At 36.5% G+C, this 24,526-nt stretch overlaps 1 long non-coding RNA gene across 3 annotated transcripts; it reads right to left on the bottom strand.

Annotated features, from left to right (window-relative positions):
* Nucleotides 1-354: 354 nt before the first annotated feature.
* On the bottom strand, nucleotides 355-23,176 carry LOC144581947 (uncharacterized). 3 transcript variants are annotated; one of them, XR_013533445.1, is made up of 5 exons: nucleotides 22,913-23,176; nucleotides 15,541-15,603; nucleotides 14,324-14,515; nucleotides 13,866-13,982; nucleotides 355-8,811 (listed from the first exon to the last, which is right to left on the bottom strand). It is a non-coding gene; the product is annotated as an uncharacterized LOC144581947 (long non-coding RNA). The 3 variants fall into 3 exon arrangements; XR_013533446.1 differs by lacking the exons at nucleotides 355-8,811; nucleotides 22,913-23,176 and adding an exon at nucleotides 21,959-22,639 and having other exon boundaries at nucleotides 10,012-13,982; XR_013533444.1 differs by lacking the exon at nucleotides 355-8,811 and having other exon boundaries at nucleotides 10,013-13,982.
* Nucleotides 23,177-24,526: the final 1,350 nt, after the last annotated feature.

Here is a 24,526-nt window from a genome sequence, read left to right as displayed (position 1 = left end):
TCAGCTATAGAATTCATAACGTTATTTGCTGTGAATCAAAGCTCATTTGATCACCACTGGCATTCTGGATATTGACCTGAGTCCTCCTAAATTGTCCTCATCTATTTCAAAGTAAACCTCAGTTGACATTTTAAAACCTCAATTAACAGAAAATCAATCAATTCTATTGAAGTAAGTGAAAGGCAAAAATTCTTTCTGTGTGAAAGTCCACTGGGACTTTAAAGACATGCATAAATGATGTGTGAGTCACCCATGCGAAAGAGTTTATTATGTATCACTGTGATTTTAACTTTAATCACAGATCTTTTTGTTAGACAACTGTACTTATTTAAAAAATCATTGTAGAATTTTAATTACTCTGTGTACCTTTATGTTTATTTTAGATACCCAATTATGACTATTCTTTCTTTGATTAGGACAATATGCTAAGACAGGAAATCAGAAACTTTATGACAAGTGGCCTTATCTATTTTGCTATACATTCTGCAAGAAAAATTGGGGATAGCTCTTTAAAAGTTTAGAATAAATGGGCAAATTCCCAACATTTTTCCTTCCCATTAAAAGTAGTAATTGGCCTATTTGGCAGGCCATAAATGTTGCTTAAAACTGAAGAGTGTGAATGGTCATTCAAATTCTTTTTTTCCCAGACTTACTAGTTAATGTGTGCTAAGGTGAGCATTTAGACTTTAATGTATAATTGAAACCTCCTGTTGTCTTATTAAACACCAGACTTTCATTTAGGTTTGGTCCCAAGATTCTTTATATCATGCTCCAGAAGTTACTGAGGCTGCTGGCTTTTAAGCCATACTCTTCATGACTTACACAGAATAAGAGTTTAATAAAGGCTGCATTAATTGAATTCATGAAAATGAATTCCATGAGAGCATCCATGATTTGGTCATTCTCTCATCTGTTAAACAAATGTGCTGAGTTTCTACTATGTTTTGGGTACCGTGGTGGGTACTAGTCGTCTGTTGTGAACAAAACAGATATACAACAACCTTTAAAAGCCATAGCAGTGAGAATCAGCTGCATGTCAGTTCTGTTTCTGCCTCTGAGACTTGTGAAGACCAAATATTAAAGAAATAAAAGCTTATGTAAATATAGGACTACAAATTCTCACATGTGCAATGCAAAGTGTAGTTAAAGAGGCTCATGCGTTTACACTGGGGTGTGCAGAAGTAAGTTTCAGCAGGCTTGAAAGGTGCGTAAATGTTAACCAGATGAAGCGGGGAGAAATGTACTTCAGGCAGACAAGATGTCTTGGGCAGGGATCCAAAAATACGAAATAATTTAGTCTCCTCCTGAAACTTAGAGATGGTAATTGTTGCCTAAGTATGGTGACAGAAGGAGCAAAGAAGTGAAGTTGGAGCTGAGTGACCTGATTTATTTCCAAACAATATTTTAGATGGTATAAAGCAAGGAGTGTGATGACACCTAATTTAGACAAGCAGTCAGAAATCATGCAGGAACTTTTGGGCATAATGAAGTTGTTGTTTCCTCTTACAGAAGGTACTAATTGTAGGAGTAACATAATCCCATTTATAATTTAATGGATCACTCTGGAGGCTATAGGTGTATGATGATAAAATCAACCTTTTGGTTTTATTTCCAAGCACTTTTGGTTTGCTTCAAAAGAAGCAGTGTCAAAAGGACACTAAATATTAATATGAACAAAACTCAATTTATATTTTTATTTGCCTATTTCATGTGGGTTCATGAGATTTGTTTGCTGTATATGGCACATGTCTTACAGAGTATTTCTGTTTGTTTAAGGGCTTAAACACTAAATAAGAAATGCCAGTAAAGAATTTTAAGATTTCTCGAATAGCAAGTATTAAATATATTCCAATAATTTTTAAAACTGGGAATATATTAAGTTGGTGCAAATGTAATTGCTGTTTTTACCTTTTTTGCCATTGAAAGTAATGGCAAAAACTGCAATTACATTTGTACCAACCTAATAAATATGATAAATAAGCTATGATAAAAGACCTGGGCAAACAAATCAGGTGAGTATGCTAGATGCCTGAGGTGCAGAAGGTCCACAGAAGTGATGGTCTTCCCATTTGTGACCACTGAAAAATTCAAATACCTCACACAGCAGGTAGAGAGAGACCTGTGGGATGCTTTAAAGCAACTAATTAGGATTGCATTTTAGAACTGTTTCAAAGCACTTCTTTTGCCACAATTAAATGCTATCAACTTTTTTTGCATTTCTTCTCTTCAAGAAATGACCTCTCCCTTCCTTCCAACCATTTTTAAATAGAACTAAATGCTGAACAATTTATGATGCTCTCCTATTAGAGCGATTCTTTTACTTTCATCATCTCCTTAACTTTGATGTGTCAGACTCTCCATTCCAGCCAAATCAGTTTCTGGAGTGATTTGGCTACTTGGGGAACACAGTCACTCTTTCAGGACACTAAGGACTGTTCATGTCCCCCAAGAGCCGGGTGTGTGTACATGCATGTGGGAGTGAGGGGGTTCAAAGCATCCACAGCTTCCTTTATTCCCTCTTCCCCAAACCCTCACTACACACCCTCTAATGCTAGTTGACTCATTCATTCTGTATGACCCATCATCTCCTCTGGAACCTGTCCATGTTTTCCCCGCCTTCCCATTTCCTCTGCCTGGAGCTCTAACTCTAAGACAGAGAAATGCTTTCCTAAAGAGATGAGTGATATCACATCCTTTTATAAACTGTTTATCTTATCCCTAGCCCATGCTACACCCAGCAAGTTTAATTCCCTTTGTGCAAGAGATCTCCTTAACATTTGTCCCTGAATCAAGTTTGTTTTAAATGCATGATGGCATCTTGCTACTGAAAATAGTTCTCTGAAAAAATGCTTTAAAATATAGAAAGCAAAGTAAGGAGTTCTTTCTGTCTACCCACCATCATGTATAAATAAAGAATTTTTTATCTGTGCTGTCTGCCAAAATGAATACAACTATATGTGACAAGATTACTTGGCTATTTCAAGTCATACATGCCCTTCTTTTGGCATGCAACAACTACTGGATGTAGCTACTAGAAACATAAAGGTCATTTTCTGATATTATCTACTTCTATGAGGCAACATGTCTTTTAAAAACAAGAAAACTATAACTTTTTACATTTGTTGCCAAAAAAAAAAAAAAAATTGAAAACAGCTAAATACAATGAGAAAATAAAGTCACCCTTAATATAATCACCCAGGGATGAGCAAAGCTACCTTTGGGGACCACTCAGTTCACATTTTCCAAAATGAGTTTCCATGTTCTCATACTAGGAGAGGGTTAGAGATGGGGGTAGGGATAAGAGAAAGACAATCAGAGCCAATGGCATCAAAGTGTACCCAAGTGGGTGTATTAAATGAACATCATTTCCTTGTCCATGCAGATGTCACAAGAGCCTCTGTAAAGAGAAAGAAAAGAAGGTGGTAGCGGGGAGTGAAAGCAGAGGGAAGTGTGTGAACAAAACTCCTTTATCCCTATATCCTCTGGACACTTCCTGAAATGATAAGAAAAGTCAAAAAATAAAATTTAATAGCACATACTATATTAAGTAATTCACCAAGTCTCTTCTGAGACACATTAACCTGGCTTTCCTTGTGGATTTGAAGTGTCCATAGATTGTTAACCTGGATATGGAAAGGATTTTAGTCCATTCTCTTCAGTTGCGAGAGTGTGGCCAGATATATTTGTAAGTTTACCTTCTTCATAGTTCATATAATATCATATGGTTATTAGTACCACCATATGCACATTCTAAAGCAGTAGTCCCCAACCTTTTTGGCTCCAGGGGCCAGTCTCATGGAAGACAATTTTTCTACAGACCAGGGAGTGGGGGATGGTTTCAGAATGATTCAAGTGCATTATGTTTATTATGAACTTTATGTCTATTATTATTGCATTAATGAAATAATTCATTATATGTTCTATAATGAATTGTAATGTAGAATGACTGAGAGCCCTGAGTTTGTTTTCCTGAAACTAAATGGGCTTATCTGGGGGTGATGGGAGACAATGACAGATCATCAGGCATTAGATTATCATGAGGAGTACACAACCTAGATCCCTCACATGTGCAGTTCTTAATAGGGTTTGCACTCCTGTGGGAATTTAATGCCACTGCTGATCTGACAGGTGGCAGAGCTCAGGTGGTAATGCAAGCAGTGGGGAGTGCCTGTAAATACAGGTTAAGTTTCTTTCACTTGCCAGCCATTCATCTCCTGCTGTGCAGCCCAATTCATGACAGGCCACCAAACTGGTATTGCTCCCTGGCTTGGAGGTTGGGGGCCCTCTCTAAATGACTCCTAAGGCAGTATAACATGCCCTGAAACAATTCCAGGCTCAGGGGCTTTGCACTTGCCATTCCTTCTGCCTGGAATATCGTCCCCATAAATTTTTGCATGGTTGTCTCCTCATCTTTCATCCAAGCTCAAAGATAAGTTTCTTAATACTTTTAACATATGATAAGCCATCATCACCTCAATACTCTCTAACTCATTTTTTTAACTATTGTACACCCTTTAGAATTGTTATCTTAATTTATAAATTGTTGACATTTCCATTGTAATAAGAATAAGAGCCTTATCTGTCTAGTTTAAAGCTAGTTTTCATCTATAAAGCACCTGGCACATAGTAGATGCTGAAAAAATGTTTATTGAAGTAATGAATGAATAAAGCAAGCACATTATGCAAATTATGCTGATAAAATAAGTTTATTGGGCTGCCATGGTTGCTCACACCTGTAATTACAGCACTTTGGGAGGCCAAGGAGGGTAGATCACCTGAGGTCAGAATTCAAGACCAGCCTGGCCAAGATGGTGAAACCCCATCTCTACTAAAAATACAAAAATTAGCCAAGTGTGGTGGCACACACCTGCAGTCCCTAACTATTCAGGAGGCTACGGCAGGAGAATTGCTTGGACCCAGGAGATGGAGGTTGCAGTGAGCCGAGATGGCCCATTGCACTCCAGTTGGGAAACAAGAGCAAAACTTCATCTCAAAAAGTAACAATAAGTTTATTGAAAGCAATGTCTAAAGCTTAGATTTTCAACTATCTAATCATTTGACAGCTCAAGCAAACAAAAGCAGAAAATTCTGGCATAATATAACATTGGCCTTTCTAGGAATAAAAACACAGAGGACATCTAGGCCCTAAGGATTCTCTTTCATCTGCTTACTATTTCTCTTGCCTAGCTGCTCTTAATTTATGCAGGTAAAAACACTTGCACATTGTGGTGTCCTTGATAAACATAAAACGTTTTTATTTCTATTATCAAGAATCATCTTACATTCGCCTTGCTTCTTTGTTTAAAATGAGGAAAACAACAGTTACATGAGAGAGAACTAGCAGACATAAACTAAAAGTGCAGCACATAAAAGCAATCCACCTTCCCCGAGTGTCTCCCATGGATAGAGTGCACTCACTGTCCTCAAAACAACCCTACAATAATATTCCTTTTCGTTCCCAGTTTTCTACTGAGGAAACTGAGATTAAGTTGTTGTTGCTGTTGTTGCTGTTGTTGTTTTGAGCTGGAGACTTGCTCTGTTGCCAGGCTTGAGTGCAGCGGCACGATCTCAGCTCACTGTAACCTTCACCTTGAGGGTTCAAGCCATTCTCTGCCTCAGCCTCCCAAGTAGCTGGGATTACAGGCACCTGCCACCATGCCCAGCATTTTTTTTTTGTATTTTTAATAGAGATGGGGTTTCACTATCTTGGCAAGGCTGGTCTTGAACTCTTGAGCTCGTGATCCACCCACCTCAGCCTCCCAAAGTGCTGGGATTACAGGCGTGAGCCGCAGAGCCCAACGGAGATTAAAAGAGTTTTTAATAGTCTGTCCAAGATCACAAAACTAAAAATTCAATCTGGTTCTGATTCAAAAACTAATGTTTTCTGCTCTAACATAATGCTCCAGAAGGGCAGTGCTGTGTGAAAAGGGGAGTCAATTCTATTATCACTTTCCCCATTTCCTACTCCACATTTCATGTAGCATTTCAACATGATGGCTCCTAGCAACAGAAGAATTCCTCGATAGAGGAAAATGAAGATCATTTAGTCCTCTGCCTCCTCATAAACATGTTTATTTCCCCAAGATCTCATTTCCTCAGTGATTTAGACTTATTTTACTATGATCACTATGAAGAAGAAGAAAAAGGAGGAGAAGGAAAAGAGGAAAAAGAAGAGGAGGCGAAGGGGAAGAAAGATGGTGAGAAAAAGAGAAAGAAAAGAAAGGAAGAAAAGGAGGATGCTAAGGGAGAAGAGGAGGAGAAGGAAGAGAAAGAGGGAAGAAGTGGGGAAGGAAAGAAGGACAGAAGAAAGAAATACACATTAAGGTTCTAGGCACAAGGATCTGTCACGTGTGTGTGTGTGTGTGTGTGTGTGTGTGTGTGTGTGTGTCTGTGTCTTTTTTGGCCTAACTTACAGACATCTCTCGTATTTCAGAAAATGAAGCTAAACAGAGAACCACCTTTCCTCTATTTTCATCTTGTACCAAAATGTTTGGTTCAACTTCAATCTAGATTTTAGGTTTCCCTGTTACCACGGAAATTATTCTCCTTCCATAGAATTAATAGCCTCTGATTTACTATTTCTGGTCTTTGGTGAATAACCTTTAATAGTGGCTATTAGGTTTTTTTTTGTTTGTTTTTGGTTTTTTTTTGGCTATTACTATAACTTTTATAGGAAATACATCATTAAGTGAGGCAGGGGAGAAGTTGGGGTAGAGGATGTGGAGGACATAAAAAGAGAAAAGGTGATGAAACTTAGTTTTAAATACACAACTGGAAAGGAGATAGAGTGATCCTATTCACCCTAACTCAGCCCTCAAGAAAGAAGAGGCGGAGCAGTGTTGACTATTGCTTAAATTGAACAGGACCAGCTAGTGTAACTGTGGCTATTTTGTGTGTGTGTGGGATTGAAGCTTCAACTCCCAGTGAACAGACTGACTCTTGGCTCCCACATCCACTGTTCATAACAGTCCCACCCACATTCCAGGGTCTAGGACCAGTTGTGTTTCTAGCAGAGTTGAGGGAATTTAAATTGTCATTTAAAGTCATTTAATATAAGCTACATTTGCTGCTGCTCCTTCCCTGATTAGCGCCTTCCCCAGCACTCCCTGATTATGGTAACTATATGCTTATATATTTCCAGTAATTAGGTACTTATCTTGTTCATTCTACTGAGATCCTGAATTTCTGCCTTTCCTGAATCCCCAAATGGAGTCTTATCTTTGGACCTCCACCCTCACTTTGAAAAGTTTTGACATAGACAATACATCCATGTAATCATTACCCAAAACCAGATATAAAATATTTTTAGCACTTTAGAAAGTTTTCCATCCCCTTTGCAATCAATTTCTTTTCCCTCCTGCCCCTCGAGCAGCCATTTTCTGATTTCTGCCACTCACTTTACACATTCTTGGACTTTGTGTAATTCAAAAAGTATTTACACTTTTGTGTCTGGCTTGTTTCACTTCATATAATACTTCTGAGATTCAACCATGTAATTACATCTTATCATTCTTTCTTACTGAGTAGTACTACACTATACAAATACGCCATATTTGTTTATTCATTCTTCTGTTGATAGACATTTGAGTTGTTTTCAGTTTGGGACAATTATGAATAAGACAGTTATGAATAGCCATGTACATGTTCTTTGATAATACATATAAGTGAAATTGCTAAGTCATAAGTCAGATATACTTTTAACTATTAAAAACTGCAGTTCTCCAAAATAGTGAAAAAAAGTCCCACACCAAAACTAGAAAGAAAAAACATCCAAGAAAAAATGAATGTATTAGCGATTACAATCAGCTAAGCACAATGTTTTACATGGGTAATTTTTTTAATCTTTACAGCAACCCATTGAATCACACTAAAAACCCCATTTTGTAGACAAGTAAATCAAAGTATTCAAAGGTTAAGTAACTTCTTAAAGTCATCTACATAATAAGTAGAAAAACTAGATTTGAATCCAGACTGTTTCCCTCCAAGAGTCAGGTCTTTATCCCCTACTCAGTAATGCTTATATTATTTAATACTTATTTCATGATTCTGTATGTACTCTGGAGACTGGTATCTTCTCTCTGCTATGGCTTGGGATGTGGCCTTGTGCTAGAGCATTAGACTCTTTAAAACCAAATCTTCTATCACAGTGTTAAATCATGGATGGGAGAATGAGAAAAGATGTTATGAGAACTGCAAATGAGATATTTACTTAACTTTGGCTAAAAGATTTGACCAGTCCCCAGATGGGTATAGAATTCTGTGACCTCTATCGTACCTTCTAATTTTTAAAATTATTTGATATTATGAGAGAGGAAGCTGAAGTTTTTGGCTAAAGTGATGATGGGAATTAGAAGGTGCCATAGAAGTCGCAGAATTCTATACCCACCTTGAGATTGGTGAAATGTTTTAACTTAAGTAAATAATCTTGCTTGGAGTCCTAATACAGTCTTTTCTCATCCCCCCATCCACATTTTGACACTGTGATAGAAGATCTGATTTTAAAGAGTCTGATCCTCTAGCACAAGGCCACATCCCAGGCCATAGCAGGGAAAAGATAGCAGTCCACAGAGTACATGATGATAAACCAAGTTATCAAGAGCTGGTTGTAATAAACTAAGAATAGCATGTAACTCACTTCCAAGCTGTTGGTGTTAGCTCTATAGTGCTGACAACAAGGAAAGTAAACAGTCAACAAAATGGTTATGACTCAGACAGGACATAGTATGTTTGTAGAAAGCCAAGTCTGGCTCTTTCTTTGTATCCCACGTAGTTCCTCCTTATGCTGAGTTTCTTTTGAAGTCAATTAAAGCTCTGTGATGGGAATTCATTAGAAAACATGTAGGAGAAAACAAATCTAACAGTCAGTGGCTTAAATAACAATCATTTAGGGAAAAAAATTACATCCGATTAAGAATCTGTCCTAAATATTTTCTGACACCATACAGGTAACAATCAATTATATTGAAATAGGAATAGATACTCAAGTGCTCTTTCATTTTTAATACTTACTATGCATAATTAATTTCTATAAACATGCTTTTGTTTTTATACTCTATTTGATCATAAAAATAAAAAAATTGCATCAGAACACACATTTTCCATTTAAAGATACATCAGGAAAGTTTAATTCTGCCTTTCCGAATTCTCCATCTGTAATTAAGTCGTTTTATTCATGAAATGAAAATTTTACTTAAAATTACTTGCAACTAAAAAACTCAAATTTACTTATCCCTGAAGGTGTTGATTCATACTAGAATAGACTACAGATATTCTAAATTTTAAAATACTATCTGAAATTTATAATAATATGCCTTAAGAGAAAATCTTAAAAGCTTTCAAAAAGGGGGAGGTATCCTAAAAGAAGAGTCAGACTGATGATGTTCGACTTCTCAGCAGCAAGACTGAACATTAGAAGGCAAAGAAGCAATTACTATAATGTATGGAGTGAAATGATTCTGAAACTGAAGTTTGATACATGGCCAAACTATCAATTATATGTGAAAAAAAAGTTATTTTAAGATGTAGAAGGACTCAACAGCTCACACATCCTTTGTGAAAATGTTTGAGGGGATACTTTAGGGTAAAACCAAACCTATAAACAAAACTGAAAGGAAGAATATGAAAAAGAATGACACCTGATACAAAAAAAAACAACCCAGTACTCACTGAATATGAGCCACAAGTAGTAGGAAATGAGACAGAAAGATCTTTGGGATATGCTGATCCACAGAAATGCTTGGAAAATTCTTCTTTGAACAGCAAAATTTCAATGATATCCCTTTCTCTGCAAGTACAATGTTTTCTTTGTTCCCTAATGTTGTAAATGCTGTTTATTAATTTTTAAATAATCTATGTAAAAAGTATAAATAATGCTAATTGTTGTAATAGAATAGAATGTCAAAGTTATAAAATAGAGCAATATTAATGTAACAAAATAACCATGGAGGAGATTAGGAAGTAAAAAGTGAAGAAGTAAATAAATAGAGTAAAATGCACTCATTTCTATTTTTCATTAGGAAAGAGTCAATATTCTCTATGTAAACTCAATCAATCAAAAACAGTGTTGTAAATATGTTGTTTTAAATCATAAAGGCAATGGAATAAAGAAGAATAAAATTATAACTTACAAAAAATTGAGAATTGCGCTGGGCTCAGTGATGCTTGCTTGTAATCCCAGAACTTTGGGAAGCAGACAAGGGCAGATTGCTTGAAATCAGAAGTTCGAGACCAGCCAGGACAACATGGCAAAACCCCATCTCCACCAAAAATACGAAAAATTAGCCAGATGTGGTGACATATGCCTGTGATCCCAGCTACTGAGTAGGTTGAGGTAGGAGGATCACTGAGCCTGGGAGGCAGAAGCTGCAGTGAGTAAAGATCATGCCACTGCACTCCAGCCTGGGTGACAGAGTGAGACACTGTCTCAATTAAAAAAGAGAATTAAATGGAATTGGGAGATAATGGTAGGTATTACTTTTTTCCCATAAATGGAACTAAATAATGTCTAAAACTGATAAGTTGGCAATAGAGTTATCACAATAATATATAAAATTATGATAACCATCACCAGAAGAACTAAGACCAAATGGATATAAGAGATTACATCTAGAAAATGGCACTGAGGAAGTGGTAGTGGAGGCAAGAGACCTTTAAGAATTATTTTATGCACATTTGTACCCTTGATTTCTTTTGATTTTATCATATTCAATAATTACTTTAAAATTTTAACAATAAAATGAATGAAACAACTTGGTTTCAGTTCTGTGGTTTACTTATTTTTATGTATTGGCATTCCAAAAGGAATTTAAGGAGGCTCACTTCTATGAGAGTTTTTAGGTTTTATATTTATTAAAATTTTTTATGCAAATAATGTATTTTCAATTTGTTTTTTCTAAGGCATACTTTTGACATTTTGAGAATATATGTTGAAGAAAAAATGTTCTAAAAATACATGGTTGCTGCAAGGCAACACGTCAGTGACTTAGGAGAAGTTAGAGAGGTTTTCCTTTCAATCACACCCTGGTGATTCTACTCCATCACTGATAGTCACCGTGTTGGGTAGAAAGCGGACCCATCTTAGATGACACGCCTAAACTTTGAAATGCAAGATCTGCTGTCAATGTTCCCAACAGTCCAATACAGTCTTTTTATTCTACACCAAAATTTGCCCTTTTCATGTTGAAATCCTTAATAAAATTCTCTTCAGCTTGTACTAGGAAAATCATTTCTTGATTGCCCATACTGAATTCCATAGATTAATATCAGATGCTTCAAAAAGAAGTCTCCAAATCCCTGAATCATATATAATTTTCAAATAGTACATATTTTGATAACTCTTGAGTGCATGAAAGTGCTACATGGTAAGATCTCCAGAATGACTCAAGTTTAGTAGAATGTCCACAGGAACAGTTCTTGGTAAATAACAGTATTTCTCAAAACATGAGGAAACAAAGCAGGATGATGTCAGAGAAGATGAGGCCAGAGGAGCACCACTGACTGCCTGGGTTTTGGCTTGCTGTCTGTTTATGTGGTTTGTGACAAAGATAAGAGGTCATGGAAGAAGAGTATTTGTTATTATAAGAGTGAGACATCAGATATGTCTTAAGAGTTATATCTGTTTTATGGTTTCTATATAAGGCTGCTGACAGTGGTTCAGCCAGCTTATGGACACAGCTCTGACAGTTGCTTTTATCTGGCTACGAATTAGATTTAGACTAAAGGCTGTTCTTTTGCCTAGAACACTAGTATACTCCTTCCCCAACCAATGCCCCCAAGAAAATATTCATAAGATCACCTTGTTACGTTCTAACTAGTTCAACTCACCCTTTCCAGGTGTCGTTTTTTTCCGGGAAGCTTTGCTGAATCTGCCAAGTCTAAGCTAAAGGCCCACACTATGTAAATCTCGGTACCATGTAATTTCCTTAGTATCATGCCACTTAATCACAATGCACTGTTGTTATCTGCTCCTTATCTGTATCAATTTCTGCACTCTAGGGCCTATCACAGTGCCTGGGATGTAATAGGTGCTGAATAAATACTTGGTGAATGTATCAGTGACCTGTAGGCTTAAAACTCCATCATGGTTATTCTTGGAGGATAAAGCTGACTTGGAGAGGTAGTCTAACCAAACTTGCACTAGAGTGAAGTAAAAATCCAGAAGGTGAATTTATAAACTTGTAGTGAGAGTTATGACTAAAGTGATGAGACAAGGGAATCCATCTAACTTTCAGAACTAGAGAAGACACATTCTAACTAGAAAGTTGAAATGGCATTAGACTGAGTGAGGCAGATACATGCATCTCTTCAATAATGATGTATCGGCTACAAGAGAAAAGAGATCGATTCCTTCAGTTAGAGAAGACCCTTCTTAGAAATGAGGTCAGAAGGACATAGCCAACATTAGCCTTCCTAAATCTCCCTTCTGATTTGTCCTTCAGTTTTATTAAATTAGTCAATGTCTTACAGGCCTAGGAGAAATTTCGGTCTTCTAGAGTTATTTCACATATCTGTTCTGCTCTATTAATTATAAACTCAGAGGTCGATTTGTTTCTAGGTACTTTCACCCTATGATACCATCAGTATTTCAGTTTATCAAGCAATTAATTTTCATTTTAAAGCATTGTTAAGCACCTACAGTATGTCTAGTGCCATGCTAACCATGATATATAGTGATTAAGTGTGTCAGCTTTGGGTTAGAGAGACCTGGATTTGGATCCTACCTCTCTTGAGTAAACGTATGACTTCCAACAAATTATCTGAATCCTTGATTTCCTCATTTGTTACATAGGGGTGATAATAATAACATTATAGGGCTTTATGAGTATCTTATGAGATAAAATCTATAATGTTTAGAGCATAAACTCTCAGTAAATGCTATCTAAATTATGATAGCTTTACTGAAAGTTAAATTGTGATAATATACACAATTTAAAGGAACTCTTTCCTGTCAGAGGCACGACTTGCTATAAAAGGAAAAATAATCCCCAACAGTTTCATAATAAACAATGAATTATGATTTTTTTGTGTGTAGGAAACACATATGGCTTTCTGTTCCTATCTCAGGACCTGCATACTATGATATTATTTCCCAAGGATATCTGATGTGTATAAAATTGTGCTACGAATTAAGGGTGATGAATAGATTAATAAAATATATCCCTGCTTCCATTCTTACATGTTGTCCATGTTGGACATGGTTAATTCTCATTCTCAGAAGTTTTTCAAATATCTCTTTCACTTAACTTTGGTCACCATAGTAACCTAATCGCTAAGTAGTTTCTTACATAAAAACAATGTTTATTTTTAAAAATGACATCAATTCATTTAAATATTACCTTGGGAATTGTTAAATAAAGATGGGAACTCAACGTTCTTGGTTTGATTACTAAATACTCACTAATCTATTCAATTCAGTTAACCAATATTAATGGAACCCGTACCATGTACCTACCAGGGACTGCTAAAGGTGACAAAGAAAAAAGCAGCTCTTTTCACGCAGGAGCCAGTCTTGTACTATCATCTACCATCCGGGCCTTGAGGTTCTTAGTTGAACATAAACAACTTCACGGAATATTAACATCAATCAAGGCCACTCTGTGGCCATGACGTATTAAGGCAAAATCAAAATAGTTTCATAATCATGTCTAAACGTAAATAAAACTTGAACTTTGTCCAAGCCACAACCCTAACAAGACATCCCCCTATGCTGACACATGTGAGTGACTGCTGATTCTTTAATAATTACAGGTTAGCCTCTCTCCTTGTATAGATTTATTAAGATACCCAATCAGAATTATGCCAACTTCCTGGCAGCATCTAATGTGGAGCAAAGCCCTACTCTTTTAAATTCTCCCCAAACCACCTACCTCAAGCCCAAATCCTTTATGTCCTGTCCAGCCCATTCTTAGGAGACACCCCTGGCTCCCCATGCTGTATGTTCTTCTTGCTGCAACGTGTTTAGTTGTGTTCCTGGTGGTCTTTGCCTGGAGGACATTGACATAGAATATAATATTACAATGAATACAACCGAGTTTCTTGATTACCATATCATCTCGTATCGGGCTCACCTGCTTATTAGAAAACTAAAATGATAGTGGCTTAAGTAAGATGGAAGTCTTTCTCTCTTATGTAAAAGAAGTCTGAAAATAAAAAGAATAACGTGCTGTAGCAGCTTTCTTTTTCACCATCCTAGCATATAACTCCCAATTTCAGGGCTGGTTCATGGTCTAGTATGACTCCTGGAGATGTAGCCAAGTGTCCATATTCCAAGCAGCTGGGAAGGAATAAAGGAATGTGGGAAAGATGATAGGAATGTGTCTCCTACCTTTGTAGGCTCCCTTCAAGAAGCCTTCCAAGAAATTCTACACATCACTTTTTTCAGTTCACCAGACCTAACTGGCAGAATTTAATAATGTGGCCACCATTATCTTCAAAGTATCCTGGTTAATGTTGTATTTTAGTTGAACACCTTGCCAGTCTAGATAAAATCAGGCTTCTGTCACCCTGATTTCTCTTTCTAGGAAAGAAATGAAAATGGATGCTGATTAGAGTTTATGACATAATTATTGATACAGCAATTTATATCTACAAACTAGCTCTTTTACATTGCTGTCAATTGGGCTCACTCTTGCCTTCATAATTCTGAAAAGTTTTGAATTCTTACAAGCTTATCAGCCTGTAAATAGTGGTTCTCAAGTTACGAAGTAACTTATAACAACATTTAGTTTTCATTGCTTTCTAAAATATGCATCAGAACATTTTTTATTAGAATCCCTAGTACTTTCTTCATTGATTTCATTATAAATATAGTAAAAATAATTAAGATATTTTGAGTAATTACAAAAGGTCAGATATTGTTGCAACTATTTGAATGTAATATTACATTTAAACCTCACCAAGAACCCTATGATTTCAGTACTGTTACTATCATCATCTCCCTTTTTAGAGATGAGAAAATGGAGCCACAAGGTATCTAATTTGCACTGGTTGGCAAGGGGAAGAGCAGTGATAAAAACCAGTATTCTCAGATTCAGATCTTACAACCTACACCATCTCACTGTGACACAAAGGACAGCACAGATGTGGAAGCAACTATCAAGTGTAAGAAAGGCTGACAGCTCAAGAGACAATTTTCTTTCAAAAGTGAGCTTCTTAGTGGAAAACTGATGCAATCAATTGTAGAAATCACAACTAGGTTATTTGGGTGATTATCTTCTTGTATAGTTTGGATCTTTTATCCTAAAAAATAAAATACATGACCTTTGTACATATATTAAGACATAACAGGGAAACAATTCCCCAACTAAAAGATAAACAACATTTTTATATACACTTACAGAATATCTCTAGCCATGTATATTTGTAGACATATATTCTTATATAGTATGTACATATATCTTTGTGAATATATTCAGTTTCATTTTGTACAGTTTTGTTAGGTTATTTTATATAAATATAGATTTCCTTAATGTCAATAAATATACATATACATAAAATATACAAAATGACTTGTCTTATTTTACTCTTAAAAATAATACAGACCTGCTCTTGTACTGTTTTTTTTTTGTTTCCTCCTGTGTATATATACACATTGCCATCCAAAATCTGAGTGCAGATAAGTAAAGATGCATTTAGTATGTCTTAGAAAAATGCCACTGAAACTAATTTTGCACAGATTGCAATATTGTTATAACAAAAAAATATGTATCATACTGTAGAACAGGCATATCTTTAAATATGTCCAAATTGGGTAGATTTAGTGACATGAAATTTAATATGGAATTTTTATGAGTTACTATATTCTTACCGCAGTTAAAATAATTTTCCAAAGTGCAAACTGCATAATTTTTTCTAAGATGTATTTTAGGCAAAGCATGTCTTTAAAGTTTCTATCTTTTCTATTTAAATAAGCATATACATTTTATTACATATCACTTTGAGATGGAAAAATTAAATATAATTTTATTTTTAAAAATCCTTTACAATATTTTATTCATGTTTAAATAGCACTCCTCCACCCTGTATCAGAATTAGCTCAGGCCAATTGTACTGTAGAAAAGCCAAATATTTCCTCAACTGATACAAGGTAGTGCTTGAGAGTCTCAAAATTTCTGGAAAATTGTTAGTAACAATATTGTTGAAATGCTTTTTATCTTGAGAAGTGACCATAATGGGAGATGTCTGAAATTCCTATGAAAGGAAAGAAATCTAAGAGTGAAATTATGCCTTCTATAAATAGCAAAATCATTCAAAACTCAAAATATGAACAAAACTACTGATTTCAAGAAGAATACTTGATATATTTCACATTCGTAAAATTTATAACCAGATTTACAATTTCTCTTTTCTACAAATTCTACATGTGTCTGTACTTTTTCATGTTTACTAACAAATACTTTTTCTTATACTGGCCATGTAATTTTAGTGCACATGTTCAGTAATCTTTCTGAAGTGTGAAACACAAAGGCCAGTTCCTTTGTGGTTTAATCTGTGCCAGCTTAGGACAGACAGTACAGGGGTAGTCTCTACAAGTTATAATAAGTTAGTAATTGCTTCAGTTACAATATCACAAAACTGCTATTCTCATTAACTAAAATAAAAGCTCATTGTGTTCATGAGAAAAAATACAACAAAATCTGTATATAGCTTAGCTTTGCTAAAAATGCATAAACGTTTAAAGAGATTATTTGAACTCATAACAGAAATGCATTAAATATTGATCATTAATAATACTATCTTATCATTCTTAGAGGTATGCATCTGTTGTCAAGTTTTGAATAACAAGGAGGCCAATAGAGGAGTTTGGCAACTACAAAAAATGGCTATCACACAATATTTCAATATACAATAACTGGAGTGAAAAAATGTAAAATAAAATGTAGGAAAACAAGGAAAATATAGAAATGCATTTTAAGTACAAGGTGTTTTTTTAGAAATAGCAATAAGTGGGCACAGCGGGTCACATCTGCAATCCAAGCACATCTGTAATCCAAGCACCAAGATGGATGGTTCATTTGAGGCCAGGAGTTTGTGACCAGCCTGGCCAACATGGTGAAACTCTGTCTCTACTAAAAATACAAAAGGTAGCCAGGCATGGTGGCACATACTTGTAACCCCAGCTACTGCAGAGACTAAGGCCGGGAGGTTGAGGTTGCAGTGAGCCAAGATTGTGCCACTGTACTTCAGCCTGGGCAACAGAGCAAGACTCTGTCTCAAAAATAAAATAAAATAAAATAAAAATAGAAAAGCATTGGCAATAAAAGCCAAAATAGACAAATGGGACCTAATGAAACTCCACAGCTTCTGCACGGCAAAAGAAACAGTCACTAGAGTGAATCGGCAACCAACAGAATGGGAAAAAATTTTTGCAGTTTACCCATCTTACAAAGGGCTGATACCCAGAATTTACAAAAAACTAAAACAGATTTACAGGAAAAAAGAAACAAGCCCATTCAAAAATGGGCAAAGGATATTAACAGACACTTTACAAAAGAAGACATACATGAGGCCAACAAACATGAAAAAATGCTCATCATCACTGGTCATTAGAGAGATGCAAATCAAAACCACACTGAGATACCATCTTTTTTTTTTTTTTTTTTTTTTTACTAAAGAATGCCCAGCAACATTCTTTTTTTCTTTTTTTCCTTTTTTCTTTTTTCTTTTTCTTTTCTTTTTTTTTTAAAGAAGGGGAAAAAAAGGAAAAGAGGGAAAAAGGAATATTACTTCATTCCTAAAATGGGTTTCAATAATGGCCAATCAATATTTTGAGTGTTTAAAGTGGTTAATGCATATTTTATGTGTTTAAAATGGAGACCTCTATTGTGTTTATTTGTTCTGGCTCTGAGTTCAAGTCCTGGATATCGTTATCAATTTGTTGTCTCGTTGAATCTAAATCTCATTATGTGTCTTATGTATCTGGGTGTTAAGATCTCTTATTGTTACATTAATCCTTTTACCCTTGCATCCTTGTAGCTTTGAAATCTATTTTATTAAGTGTGAGAATTGCAACTCCTGCTTTTTATTTATTTATTTTTGCTCTCCATTTGGTTGGTGAGTTTTTTTCCATCCCCTTGTTTTGAGTCTTTGTATATCTTTAGATATATCGTTAGATTTTGTGGATAATGTATATTTTGTGTGTTTAAAATGGAAAGCCCTATTGAGTTTATTTGTTCTGGATCTTAGTTCCAGTCCCGGATATTGTTATCAATTTTCTGTCTCGTTGAATCTAAATCTCATTATGGGTCCTATGTATCTGAGTGTTAAGATCTCTTATTATTACATTAATCCTTTTATCCTTGTATCCTTGTAGCTTTGAAATCTATTTTGTCAAATGTGAAAATTGCAACTCCTGCTTTTTATTTATTTATTTTTGCTCTCCATTTGGTTGGTACGTTTTTTTTTCCAGCCCTTTATTTTGAGTCTATGTATATCTTTGGATATACCGTTAGATTTTGTCTGTATCTTTTGATTGGGAGATTTGGTCGATTTAAATTTAGGGTTGCTGCCGTTTGATATTAACTGGCTATTTTGTCCTTTTGTTGATAAAAATTCTTTTTTATGTTAATGCTCTTTACTTTTTGGTGTATTTTTAGAAAGGGTCATACTGGTTGTTCCTTTCTGTGTATAGTGCTTCTTTTAGAAGTTCTTGTAAAGCAGGCCTGGTGGTAATAAAATCTCTGAGTACTTGCTTGTTCCTAAAAAGTTTTATTTTTCCTTCAAATGTAAAGCTTAGATTGGCAGGATATGAAATTCTGGGCTGAAAGTTCTGTTGATTAAGTATATTGAATATTGGCCCCCACTCTCTTCTAGCTTGTAGGGTTTCCGTTGAGAGATCTGCTGTAAGCCTAATAGGCTTACCTTTATGGGTAACTTGATATTTCTCTCTGGCTGCCCTTAATATTTTCTCCTTCGTTTCGATCTTGGTGAATCTAACGATTATGTGCCTTGGGGTTGGTCTTCTTGAGGAATATCTTTGTGGTGTTCTCTGTATTGCCTGGGGTTGAATAGTGTCCTGCTTTGCTAAATTAGGAAAATTTTCCTGGATAATGTCCTGGAGAGTATTTTCCAGCTTGAATTCATTCTCTCTGTCACATTCAGGTACACCAATCAAGCGTATATTAGGTCTTTTCACATAGTCCCATATTGCTTGGAGACTTTGCTCATTCCTTTTTATCCTTTTTTCTCTATTCTTGTCTTGTCGTTTTGTTTCATTAAGTTGATCTTCAACCTCTGATACCCTTTCTTCTGCTTGATCCATTCGGCTGTTTAAGCTTGTACATATTTCACTAAGTTCTCGTGTTGTATTTTTCAACTCCATAAGTTCATTTATATTCCTCTCTATATTGTCTATTCTTTTCAACATTTCATCTAACCTTTTTTCCAAGTTCTTAGTTTCTTTACATTGGGTTAGAACAAGTTCCTTTAACTCCCAGAAGTTTCTTATCATCCACCTTTTAAAGCCTACTTCAGAAAATGGAACACAGTCCTTTTCCATCAGGGCTTGTTCCGTTACTGATGAGTCCTTTTCCATCAGGGCTTGTTCGGTTGCTAATGAGTCCTTTTCCATCAGGGCTTGTTCCGTTGCTGATGGGTTCTGATTTTGAGTATACTCGGCCTTCTTAGGCTGTTTTTTCCCCTTCATTGTGGATGACCCGCCTTTCTAATTAGTTTTCTGAGTCGACGTCAGACTTATTGATTCCCAGTGCTGGGATCCAAGCAACCCACTGTGGCAGCCTAAATAGCAGCGGTAAGACTGATGGTGCTCTTCTGCCCGGGAATCTCTGGTCTGGCTTCCCTCTTGAGTCCGCAACAAGCGGCTCTGAGTTCCCGGAGCTCCAAACTCCGGTCAGTAGGGGAAGCAGTCCCGTTGGCTCTGCATGAAGAGCTGCTGCACCGAGAAGCCGGCAAAACCGCTGCGGCGGCCACAAGAGTCACGCTGGCGACCCGTGGGGCTCCTCCACTGGGAATCGGCTGATCGGTGAGTGACGAAAATTCGTCTAAAAGTGTGGCGTCGTCTCGTTCTCTGGGCTTTCACTGGGAGCTACAATCCTGAGCTGTTAGTGGTCGGCCATCTTGGATCGATCTCCCGAGATACCATCTTATGCCAGTTAGAATGGCGATCATTAAAAAATCTGGAGATAACAGATGCTGGAGAGGATGTGGAGAAATAGGAACACTTCTGCACTGCTGGTGGGATTGTAAATTAGTTCAACCATTGTGGAAGACAGTGTGGCGATTCCTCAAGGCCTTAGAAATAGAAATTCCATTTGACCCAGCAATCCCATTACTGGGTATATATCCAAAGGACTATAAATTGTTCTACTATAAGGACACATGTACACGAATGTTCATTGCAGCACTGTTTACAATAGCAAAGACCTGGAACCAACCCAAATGCCCATCGATGATAGACTGGACTGGGAAAATGTGGCACATATACACCATAGAATATTATGCAGTAATCAGAAATTATGAGTTCGTGTCCTTTGTAGGGACATGGATGAATCTGGAGAACATCATTCTCAACAAACTGACACAAGAACAGAAAATGAAATACCGCATATTCTCACTCATAGGCGAGTGATGAAAAATGAGAACACATGGACACGGGGAAGGCGGTACTACACACTGGTGTCTATTGGGGGGAATAGGGGAGGGACAGCGGGGCGGGGAAGATGGGGAAGGATAGCCTGGGGAGAAATGCCAAATGTGGGTGAAGGGGAAGAAGGCAGCAAAACACACTGCCATGTGTGCACCTATGCACCTATCTTGCACATTCTGCACATGTACCCCAAAACCTAAAATGCAATTAAAAAAAAAGATTTTTTAAAAAATTTAAAAAAAAATAAAGTGACTATGATTGAGAGTCCATAAAACTCTTCCTATTGGACTCTGCCTACTTTGATCACCTGACTTTAATATATTAATATTTCTGAAATAATGAAATGCCAAATCTCATCCTGAACTTATAAATTCATAGACTTAATAACATACTAAAATTTGAAAGCCTCCTTAATCAGTGTATCATAGTTGCACAATTTCTATTTTCTAACCTTACATTCATAACTGAATTAGTGAAGACTCATAATAATTTAGGACAGGTATGATTGCATTTATGTGATGAACTGGTTCCTTAAGAATTACATGCAAAGTGATTTTTTCTTTTTCATATATTCAAACATATTTTTAGTATACTAGTTTCCTATTTAAAGAAATAGTAATTGAATAATTTTGTAACTTGAGTTTTTTAGATATAAAATAAATATCTTCATCACAATTAGGTCACATGCATCTCAGCCAATGTAGGCTTCCTGTTGAAATTAACTTCTCTATTCCACACGTTTCCAACAAAACTTCCATATATGTGAATATACAGGCCCACCAGTTTATCTCACTGAATACAGGAATCTTGGATTTTTTCACCCATGTGTCCCCTAACTGAACCAATTCTTAAAGGTGAACATCAGAATTTTCTTGAGAGTTCTTTAAAAAAAAAAAAAAACCCACAGGCCTGGACCTCACCCCACAAACCTACTGAATCAAGAAAAGAGAATGAAATATACATTTTAAAACAGTTATCAGGTGAATGTGATCAGCTAACTCGTTAAAGAGCTAAACAAACAAAAGCTTTTATCTAGCAGTGTTTAGAGGGGGTTTGAGAAATGAGTAGCGAAATGAATTATTCTGCAATGTCCTAAAATTCAGAGAGAAACTGAATTACTTAAGTGTAGGGGCTGTCTCATACTTCTCTTCACCATCTCCCTCCAACATTCCAAGTTCTCTATGTCACATATTTTTTTTTCCATCTAAAATTATTTTGTGTATTGTTTCTTAACTCTTCCCCCTTTATAAGATATAAGGTTCTTAAACAGGGACGTTACAACTTATTCAAAGTTTTATCCCAGTGCCTAGAATAGTGCCTAGTTCTCAAAGTATATATGATGAATAAATGAACTACCTAGGAGATTCACTTTTTCTATAAATGTAGTTAATAGTGTTAACAGTTGGCAGTAGTTCTCCAGGTTCTTTGCCTTTTGAACAAAGAATTGGACATGTACAAGCAAGCAGCCAAACCAGAGATTCATTTTAAATAGGAGTACATTTCACAGGGTGGGAGTGGGCTCCAGCAAGAGGCTCAGGAGTGCTGGTTACACAATTTTCTGGGGTTTATACCCGCTAAAGGTTTCCCATTGGTTCACTCTAGTGGCCTGAAACCAGTCTGATTGGTTAAAGAGCAGCCTGTGACCAGTCTGATTGATTGTGGGAGGGGACCAATCAGAGGTACTTTCATTTTCTAACTGCCAGCAGCAACTGCTACACAGCAAAAGGAGGGGTTTAAAAGGGCGTATCATCTGATATCCAGGCAGCACGAGTCAACCTTAGGTTCTCCTGCCTCATTTCCCCCCTGAGAGATATGAACCCCGTAAGTTTTTACAGGAGCAGCAGAGAGACCGATGGTCTTTCTTTTTCTTTTCTTTCTTTTTTCTTTTTCTTGCTTTTTTTTTTTTTTTTTTTTTTTTTTTTTTTTTTTGAGACAGAGTCTTGCTCTGTTGCCAGGCGCCAGGCTGGAGTGCAGTGGCACAATCTCGGCTCACTGCAACCTCCACCTCCCGGGTTCAAGCAATTCTCCTGCCTCAGACTCCCAAGTAGCTGGAACTACAGGCACCTACCACCACACCCGGCTAATTTTTATATTTTTAGTAGAGACGGGGTTTCACCATGTTGGCTAGGATGGTCTCGGTCTTTTGACCTGGTGATCCGCCCGCCTCGGCCTCCCAAAGTGCTGGGATTACAGGCCTGAGCCACCGCGCCTGGCCTTCGATGGTCTTTCTTGTATGATTGCTTCATGCTGACTCGGGGTGGAGTTTTGTATAATTGCTTCATGCTTACTTGGGGTGGAGTCCCTACCTACCGGGAATCACGGAACTCTTTCCATGCTCGATCTGGACACTACAGGATAGTTTTTTGATGGCCAGGGATGCTATCTTCATTTGTAACTTGCTGGAAGCCTTGTTGCTGGTCATCTGAAGCTTGATGGTCTCCTGATGAGAGGAAAGGAATTTGATTAAAAGATTTAATGAGAACTTCAAAGGTTGGATACCTATGCTGTCAGGAATGAATTAAAACATTCTGCTTATTTACTACAATGGAAATGATTCCAACCATGTGAAAGAAGGCAAAATGCAAACTATATATATGCAGATAGATAGATTAGATAGATAGATAGATAGATAGATAGATAGATAGATAGATGATAGATAGATAGATAGATGATAGATAGATAGATAGATGATAGATAGATAGATAGATAGATAGATATAGATAGATAGATAGATAGATAGATAGATAGATAGATAGATAGATAGAAACATGGTTACCATTATCCAGCCTACAGTAACTATGTAATAAAAACACCAAGGAAACTTTGTAGGTATTCACTTATATTTTGGCTGTCTTCTAAACAGGTACTTCAAGTCTTTTACAGGATCACAGGTGTAGTTGTTGATGGGAACTTCAGGTTCCAGGTCTGGGGCTTCGGGTATCAGACTTGATACTTGAAAGATGTGTCCAACTATCTAATCCTAATACCTTGACCACAGAAGGTGTGGTCAGTGCCACTGAAAACAGTCCCTTCCGTTTGGGTTGCAGTTGTTGAACAGATGATCCCTCCTTCCATGTTTTAACTATACCTGATCTCCTGCCTGATTTTGGTTTGCTGGTTAGTTGCTGGCATGGGAAACCTTACAGTTGCAGACTTCTGTAAACCCTGCTGCTGAAATTGTCCAGTTAAATAGGTGTTTTACTAAACAGGCTGTTTCTGGACTGGTTAATTAATTTCAATAATTAGATCATTAGTTAAGAATGACCTTCTATATAACATTTCATATAAGCTTATATTAATTTTTTTCTTTAGGGGTATTAAGAATCCTTAAAAGAGCTATGGGCAGTAACCCAAGTTTCTAATGTTACCTTACACAGCTTAACTAATGCTCATTTTAGGGTTTTGTTAGCACTTTGTACTTTCCCGGAGGATTTTTTTAAGGATTGAGGTAATCCTTAAAAGAGTATAGGCAGTAAACCAAGTTTCTGATGTTTCCTTACAGAGCTCAACTAAACACTCATTTTAGAGTTTGGTTAGCACTTTCTACTTTCCTGGAGGACTGAGGCCTCCTTGCTGAATGTAAATAGTATTTGACTCTGAGAGCTTTTATCAACCCCTTGAGGTATTTGGGAGATAAAGGATGGACCTTTGTCACTTTGGAGACTCTGAGGTAACCCAAACTAGGGAATTATTTCTTTTAAGAAAAACTTTACTACCTCATTAGCCTTCTCTGTTCTGCTTGGATAAGCTTTGACCTAACCAGTAAAGGTATCTATCTATTAACACTAATAAAAAATTGTATCCTCTGCAGGCTGGCATATGTGTGAAGTCTAATTGCCAGTCTTCCCCTGGATAAGTTCCTCTCCTCTGGACTGGTTCTATTAGAGGAGACATTTTGTTTCCTGTTTTGTTAAGTGCATATAG

The sequence above is a fragment of the Callithrix jacchus genome, chromosome 3 (genome assembly GCF_049354715.1).
Source record: "Callithrix jacchus isolate 240 chromosome 3, calJac240_pri, whole genome shotgun sequence".
Taxonomy (NCBI): Eukaryota; Metazoa; Chordata; class Mammalia; order Primates; family Cebidae; genus Callithrix; species Callithrix jacchus.
Note: the sequence above shows the minus strand (reverse complement) of the source record. Positions and strands in the feature narration are given on the sequence as shown.